This window comes from Arvicola amphibius, chromosome 6, assembly GCF_903992535.2.
Source record: "Arvicola amphibius chromosome 6, mArvAmp1.2, whole genome shotgun sequence".
NCBI lineage: Eukaryota > Metazoa > Chordata > Mammalia > Rodentia > Cricetidae > Arvicola > Arvicola amphibius.
Genome location: NC_052052.2, coordinates 43,086,046 through 43,094,983, shown reverse-complemented (window position 1 = coordinate 43,094,983; position 8,938 = coordinate 43,086,046).

Here is an 8,938-nt window from a genome sequence, read left to right as displayed (position 1 = left end):
ATACACTGTTCTCTCAGTTCATGGCCTTTTTCTAAATTGTCATTTAGCAAATACACACATATAAGTAAGTAAAAGAGTGTATCTCTCTCACACACACGCATATTCCTAAATGCATGACTACAACCTGCTCAGTCTGTATAATGTTACTTGTGTGTATGTTTTCGGGGCTGGCCATTCAGTACTGGATAACCAGTGGGTGTGCTCCTCCATGGGGAAGACTGTTTCTCCTGCTCTCCGCATTCTTTAGTTACCTGTGGTTCTTTCTCTAAGGCTGAGGCTTCCTGGTCTTTCTTCTGTCTACTTTGGCATGTCTGTTGGTGCTGTTCTTGTTTGGCTCCTGCTGAGGCAGTCATGCTGGTGAGAGAGACTTCATGGTTGTAGCTGCTGACCTCCCTAGGAGATGCGATCTCACAGCCAACTCCCTGATCCTGTGGCTCTTGCACTCTTTTGGTCCCTCTTCCTAAGTGGTCTTACGTGTGGGAGTTACATTGTAGATGTATCTGCTGGGGCTAAGCGCCATACCTGTGCATTCCGATCACTTGTGATGTTCTGTAACGTTCTCCATTTGTTGCGACAAGGAGTTTCCTTGGTGAGAAATGAAAACTATACTTATCTGTGTATATAAGGACCAATGTTTATAATGGAGTTAAGAATTATGCTGGTTTAGAAAAGTCACATTGACAGGTTTTCATCGGAGATCCATGGCTTCACTAGCCCTGGGTGGTTGGCTAGGTCTCCAGTACTAGGCATGATTTCCATCTTATTGAATACATATGCTATTACAGAGTCCTAGCCTGTTTTGAGAACAGGAGAAACCTTCTCCCGGGTACCTTGAATCCGGCGATTCCTCCAATGAGACTGGCTTACATGACATGCTCACTCCTGAAACAATCAAGGCTCAAATCTGAAGCCAGGGGTGAAGTCAGATTCACTTAAATCACACAGACCAAGAATGAGATCATACATTTTAGAAAGAAGGAAATTTTTTTAAAGATGCCTTTTTGACAGAAAAAAAAAATGGTAATGTCTTAGTCACTGTTCTGTCATTGACCAAAGCAACTCTTATAAAAGAAAGCATTTAATTGGTGGCTTGCTTACAGTTTTGGAGGTTAGTGCATTATCATCATGGTGGGGATCATGGCAGCACACAGGCAGACATGGTGCTGGAGGAGTGGCTGAGAGTTCTATATCCTGATCCATGCTGAGGGTTCTATATCCTGATCCATAGGTAAAGAGAGAGGGGGGAACGAAGGGAGGGAGGGAGGAAAGGAGAGAGAAAGTTGGACTTGATGTGGACTTTTGAAACCTCAAAACCCATCCCCAGTGAAACACTTCCTCCAACAAGGCCACACCTCCTAGTCCTTCTAATGCTTTCACTAACACCACCACTCCCTGGTGACTAGTGAGCTTATCTGGGGACATTCGTATTCAAACCACCACAGGTAAGAAGGAGGAAGAGGATACCAAAAATGTCAGCTGCAGTTGGAACGTGAGATGATTCATTTTCTTACAACAGGAAACAGGCTGTAGGGGTGGATGGCGGCTGTTATTTTTCAACCACTCCGAATCAACTTTTGGGAATCTTTTAGTTAACTGGGTGGTATGGTTTGCTACCTCCCCACTGCCGATGGTGAGTTTCCTAAAATACCCTCACATGTTGACTTCTTAAACTATGTTCAGATATTGACTCCCCATCTCTCTTGACAGTGTACGGCTTTTGAAAGAAATTCTCCTAAAAAAATAATAACTCTTTGATTCTGCTTTCCTTCTCCCTCAATTTGTGTATCTTTTGATTTTTGTGTTTTAGAAAGTGCAAGGCACTGTGTAGACATAAAGGGTGGTGTGATCTTCCCAGCTAGGGGAAATCATAGGGTGCTCAATCATGTCGTCATCAGCCCATTTTTTTAAGCAGTTTATTTAGATATTCTAAGAGCCGCCTTTGGGAGCAGTCACCCAGAGAGGGATCATCATATGCCCCCCAAGAGTCTCTACACCTCAGCTCAGATTTTGTTACCATAGTTTTACCACCAAAGTACGGTCCTCTGATACACTATGCATCTGTTTGGGGATTCCTGTCTCCTGTAAAGGTTTCCAAAGACAATCTATCTCTAAACAAAGTTTGCCCCCTTAGACAGAGTAACATAGGCAAATGTCTGTGAAGAGGTACAAGCATATCTTAAATCCTGGGTATCCAGGGTAAATATTAAAGTGTGGATATTCAGTATGAAATGTAGATTTTCTTTGTTTAATAAAAGAATAGAAGGAGGTGGGTTGGGATCAGAGTATCTTGTATCACCCCTTTTGACCCTTTGCAGCAGAATTCCCCCAAACTTCAGGCTTTGTCTGAACTGAGTATGATTCAAAACCCTACACATACATGCATTCTCACATATACATGCCACATGTATACATGCACACACACACACACACACACACACACACACACACCCTCTTATCAGACTGAAGTTCTCTCTCCCCCTGGGGAGACTAAGCTCTTACCAGAAAGCTTTGATCCAGTCTCCCTCCGTTTTCTCTGCTTTCCCTGACTTCATTCAAATGATCTGGCCTCCCTCAGATTCATGAGAGTGTTCCTCTCCAACCCTCTGACTTGACTCCTCCTCATTCACAAAAGACCTTGTTGCCCTGTTTTGACTGTTTAGTCCTGTTTGCTTGATTGGCTCTCGTGCAGGGCTCATTACTCTTGCGATGCTGTCATCACGTGGGCCTGCACTCTACTCTGTCACCCTCCGAGCAGTTCTTCACCCCGCCCTGCGCCCTTTAGTTCAACAGATACCTCCCTGGTCACTGTAGGCTGCTAATCCCAGGTCCCTTTGTCAGGTGAGCCCTGCCTTGGCTTGGTGAGTAGGAGGCACTGCCAGGAGACTGGAGGGGGAGAAAGGGAGAAGCCAGGCTCCCTCTTCTCTAGGAAACCTGGGGAGGGGTGCAGGCTAACAGCCATGTGGTTCTGGTTTCCCCTGGGTATTTCCAGATCTCAGACTGATGAAACCCCATTCTGTGTTGACACCTCCAGGCTCCTGACTTCTAGCTTTTACTTAGCCTCTGGTTTTCTTGTGGCTTTCAGGGTCGGGCCAGTTCTCTGTATGAAATTCCCTCTGTCCAACATCAAGGGAAATCTCAGTTCTTATAATTGCACGCTGACGGATATACAGATACAGCCGCTCCCTGCTCTATCTAGTAGTATCTGGGGAAGGTTGGCTCAATCATAAAACCAATGAATAGATAAAAATCACAACCATGCTTTCCTATAATGGATGAATTTTATATTTCCACTCTCTAAGACTTTTATGGCTACACCAAAAATAGGCTTTTCTAACTCACTTTTTTTAAAAAAAAGTTCTACTTTTCCTAGCTCAGTGCCCTGTTCCCCAACCCCTTGTTCAAGTTAACCAGCACAGTGTGGCATTCACATCACTGACAGATGGTCAGGACACCGAGTACAGAGCGAGATCATCAGATCAGAAATGCTTCAGCTACACAGAGCCAAGGCTGCTGGCAGGGCCTGTGGTACAGTGGTGAAGGACTGGGTACCCTTCCACTCTCCAGGTCTGATATGTGACTTTAGCCAGAAGGAGGCCAATTCACTGTTATTCCCAGAGCCCAGTGCAATTTGCACATGAAGGAAAAATGCACAGTTGTGGCCAAATAGACAGATTTGGACATTGGACCGGATGCTAAAATGTCCCCCCTGTGCTGGAGGCAGGCACATAGCCGGATGGTTGCCTTGAAGCTGCACGAAACATTATTATATTTCCATGGTCTAGGCTGAGTAAAAGCCAAGCATTTCTGAAGAGATCTGGAAATGGCTGACAGTTTGCATTCCAGCTACTTGAAAGGATCACACAGCCCACCTTTCTGCGGCCCTCAACCCATACTGTCTCTCCTGGGCTTGGCTATCAAGGATGTTGACTAAGAAGACACATAGCCCTGGAGAAAGAACAGATGACTAATTCATCCGAATGAGGTCTCACCTGAGAGGAACACAGTTGTGAGCATTTGTAAGGCTTAGCCCTGAGCTGGGCACAGGGGAAGGGAGTGAATGAGGAACAGGTTCTGCCAGGAGGTGCATGCCTTTAATCCCAGCACTTGGGAGGCAGTGGCAAGCGGATCTCTGTGAATTCAAGGCCAGCCTGGACTACAGAACTGGCTCTGTACGGGACAGTCAAGGGTACACAGAGAAACCCTATCTCCAAACCTCTCCCTGCCAAAATAAGAAGCAGGTCCTGTTCTTGAAGACTCCATATGTGTGTGTGGAGGGGGGAGGGTGGACAGATAGGGAGGGGTAAAGGGACAAAGGCAGGTTGGTGGATGGAGTGGCATCCAGACAGTCCTGTGTATCCCATCACAACAGCGAGAAACAGGCGCTCTGTGTGAGAACAGCTGGGTTCCAGGCAGGCAACCCCTCAGTGAGACTTTCACACTCCTTCTCACACTTGTCCAGGCACACAACGAATTCATGTGTGGAAAGTTGTACTTCGTGCGAGAACATGGGTGTGATCACCATGCTCCCCTCCGCAGCAAGCAGGAATGAAACTCATCCCACGACCCTGTGGGCTCTGGTCGTTGTGAAGAGGAACTGTCTCAGAGAAGGAAGACTGTAGCAGATGTTGTGATGCCTAGATTGGGGACGGTTGGGTGTAGTGAGAGCTGCGGGCCATTTCCCACCGCCCGGCTCTCGGCCACCTGGCTAGCTTATGCCCCGAAATAACAACACACAAACTGTATTCATTTAAACACTGCCTGGCCCATTAGTTTCAGCCTCTTATTAGCTAATTCTCACATATCTTGCTTTAACCCATATCTAATAATCTATGTAGCACCACGAGGTGGTGGCTTATCGGGAAGATTCTAGTGTACGTCCATCTTGGGCCAGAGCTTTATCGCATCTGACTCACGTCCCTTCTTCCCAGCATTCTGTTCTGTCTACTCCACCCACCTATGTTCTAACCTATCAGACCAAGCAGTTTTCTTTATTAATTAACCAATGAAATCAACAGATTGATAGAAGACCCGCCTCCATCAGTTGGGAAGCAGCCTTTGGGGACCTCAGGAGTACTACTAGCACGGGTGGATGGCTGACTTGAGGCTACAAACAGACCCAGTTCCATGGGACAGCTGCATTATGAGATGGTGAGGAGGGACCTGTGGGAGCAGAGACCTCATGCGGTGTTCAGGCAATGGAGAGACAGCGTTTCACTAGCTCTTAGGGGACCAGGAAAGGCACAGGTGGGTGGCACACACGTCAGGAATGGCATTCTAGGTAGAGAAAAGAAAGTCAAGCAAATCTCTGGGGATATGATGAATCTTGTCAGCCCAAGAATGAAGACATCAGCTGTGGGGACATCTGTAGCCAAGGCTGGAGCAACCTCAGAGTCCAATACTAAAGAGCCTTTCATATGTGGGAAAACTTTGGACTTCGCCCCTTGTATGCAGGGTCAGATGGACTTTTCAATGCACAGCATCACTGTCAGCTTTGCCTATAGGAAGATCAATCTGGAAAGCCCCAGGGGGCTTTTTTGATATGGCATGGGAAACTAGAGGCTGGGGCATTTAGGTCTAAATACACATCTCCCTGGAGAGGAGATTCACTGACAAGCTTGGCTACTGAGATATTCTAGAGGCCTAGACATCCTCTGAGGTGAAACTAAACTGTAAGTCCCTTGATGGCAAGGACTGATCTAAGGACCAAACACAGGGGTGGGCATGGAGAAAGCGTCTTTGTCGATCTGTGCCCAAATGGGGCACAGGCAATAGGGATCAGGAAGGCCCAACGTATCTTCAAGAAAGGTGAGTAAATTCAGTGGTACTTGAAGCAGGGTCAAGGGACTAGATCTTGGGTTAGTTTATGGCCTTCTTGGGCTTGAAATGTCTGTGGAGGACCCAAATAAGAGCTCTCATGGGCAGCTGGATACACAACACTGGGTCCTCAATACATACAGCCGTGCCTACCTAACTCAATACCATGAGTAGCTACTCAAAAAGATGTGTTGAAAAAAAAATGAATGGGTCTGGAAATCAGGAATGTCTTGGACTTCTTGACTACCTTCTATGTGGCAGCGGCTGTCAATCTTCTGTCCCCAATTATTCTCTTCCATAGTAGTTAAGGATGTGAGCATCCATGTAAAGATTCGCCTAGGACCTAACGCCGGCTCCTGGGAGTGAAGACACTGTGGTTTTGCTCCCTTCTATGTGTCTCGGCCTACTCTAGTCCACAGAGAAAATTAGGTAAATATTTGAATGCATGAGGGCCTAGGGACATGGATGTGGGCATGGACAGGATGTAAGTAGGAGCCAAGAGCAGGGAGGTCCTCAGTAAGGCTGGGTGACCAGGTTCATCATGGAACTTTCAAGTTCAAAGTCTGCCACACTTCTGTGGCCCGCCCAACTTCCTCATCCTCCCCGACATGCCATACCTCTGAGCCAGGCCCTAATCAAATCCTGCTGCTCTTTCACCTGAAACCTGGGGATTTAGTGCACTTCCTGCCTCGGTGTTTATAGCATTAAATGACGTAATTTGGTTCAACATATGTTTATATAGGTGATTAAATGCCACAGTGATAAAATGCCTTGGAATAAGTTGCTGACTTTCACATTCAGGTCCACCTGGCTAATGTCCACACGGACTGTCCCACTGTGGCTTGAAGTAGCATCCTCTGCTCCAGAGACAGTGGGAAACACATCTCATTGACAGAAGCATCTTTCCCTTCCCAGGGAAGCCCTTCATTCCAGTGATAAAAGACTTTCATCCTGCAATCTGACTAGGGGCCAGCCAATCTGTCTCCTCCAGCCTTTCCATTCAGAATGAGATCTCTCACAGGGGCCTAGCTGCATCCCACCTCCCGACAAGCTGTTGCACTGACTCTTGGCAGCTGGGGTCTGAGCTGATGACCATGCTGCTAACACGGCTAGTGAGCAGAGGATATGGACATCACAGGAAGTTTGCTGTCAGGGTGACAGGTGACAGACCACACTCCTGAAAACAGATGCCGTGCCTTCTATCCTTTTAGCCCTCTTAAGGTCTGTTCAGGAGAATGGCTCCTCAAACTCAAGTCTTTGTCCAAGCTCTTCTCTCTCTAGACTGCCCCGTCCTCAGTCACGTTAGGACTGAGAGTCAAGCCTTGTTGGCTCTGTGAAGCCTGTCTTGCCTCTCTAGGCCGAGCTATACGGCCTCCTCTCTGAAAAGAGAGGAGGGAGAAATACCAGGTTCCTGTTAGCCATCCTCTGCTATGCATGGTTCTTTCTGTGCCTTGTAAAATTTCAGTTAACAGTCACATGGGAGTAGAATCGGACTCCATTTTACAGACCAGAAAGCTGAGGAGCAGATAAGATCTCTCGGTCAAAGTCAGAGCTGCTAGACAGTTGAATCGGAATTGGCCATACAATCAAATCCACACTATTCATACTTTCTCCCTTTATCCACGGAGCATGGATTGTGTAGCTCTAATTCTGTCTTGTCCAGGGCAGGGATCTCTCCTGTTCTACCTTGGTGCCTTTCTTAGCCACACCCTGGGCAGGTCTAGAGAGATCTTGGCCACAAGGCCAGATGGTTTTTTTTATTAACCAAGTAGATGGGATGGTGGGGGGCGGGCATCCCACTGGCAGAGAGACCTGGTGTCACCATTCTCTAGTCTGGTGCACGCTAATTACAGTCTTTTGTCACTAGAGGGTCTTTATGTCTTGCCTGGTTTCCAGCCTTCATCGTGTGTTCCTGGTCCCTCCAGCTGGGCATCGGCTTCTGTCTTGATGCTCACAAGCCTTCTATGAGAGGTCTTAACACTTGTCTGCTTGTCTGATGCCCTGGTACCTTTCCTGGGCACAGCAGGCTCTCTCTCCCTGGATGCTGAAATCCACCTCTAAATGCCAGTGATTTTCTAAGTGTTTGACATCATCTTGCCCTTAAATCACAGCAGTTCCAGGGCCGTGAGCTTCTGCAGGGTCAGCAGCTATGCTATGGCTATGAGCATTTGGTGTTACCTCAGCAACCAGGTCTGAGTTGGTAACCTGGCTTCGCATCGTATGGGTTATGTGACCTGAAGCTTTCTTTGTGCTTCAACGTATCCATCTACATAAAATTAGTAAGACGGACACAGTAAGCCTGTTGAGGAACTGAATAGCATGATACACGTATTAACCCGATACATTAACATGATACGTGTAATAACCACGGTTATTCCCAGTAACCGAGATCATGCCAGTTAGCACTACAATCTGATCTTCAGTCAGTTCGTGCCCCACAGAATTGGCTAACCCCACCCATGTCCCAATTCTTCCCATTGCCTTTGTTTTTCCTACCAACCCATTTCAAAGTTACCGTGATTCAATAGTAAATACAAGACAATGGTACCAGTCAGGATAAGAGAGGCCATGCCACAGCAACAAACTACCCCAGATTCTTAGAGACTTAAACCAACAAAATGTGACTTATAGTTCAGGGTGGAGTTTCATTAACATCACCGTTTTTCTTCGAGGCTCAGGGAAGCTGATGCGTTGCTCAAGGATATGGCCCCCACCCCCAATTTTGTGACACTTCCACCTTAAACAGATGTGTTATAGGATTGCTGCAAAAAGAAAGGAAGGTGGACAGTTTAATACCCACAAGTCATATTCTTCTCATGTGCCTAAGACCGGGAGATAAAAGTAAGATATGGTGAGAACCAAGTATTTGGTCTCCCCTCCTAACTTATATTTATAGCATGGCCCACATAGCTCTGATGTGTGAGGAAGGCTGGCTGCATCAGAGTACCCACCCCCATGCAGACTCCTCAGCCCTGGGAATGGCTCACTAATCAGTATCACAAGCCCTGCCACCCTCACAGGACATGACTCATCCTTTATTTAACACTCCATCCCAAACCTGGACCAAAAGCGTTTGAGGCCGAGTTGAAGTTAAAATAAAATATCTAACACTAATCGGTTTTAT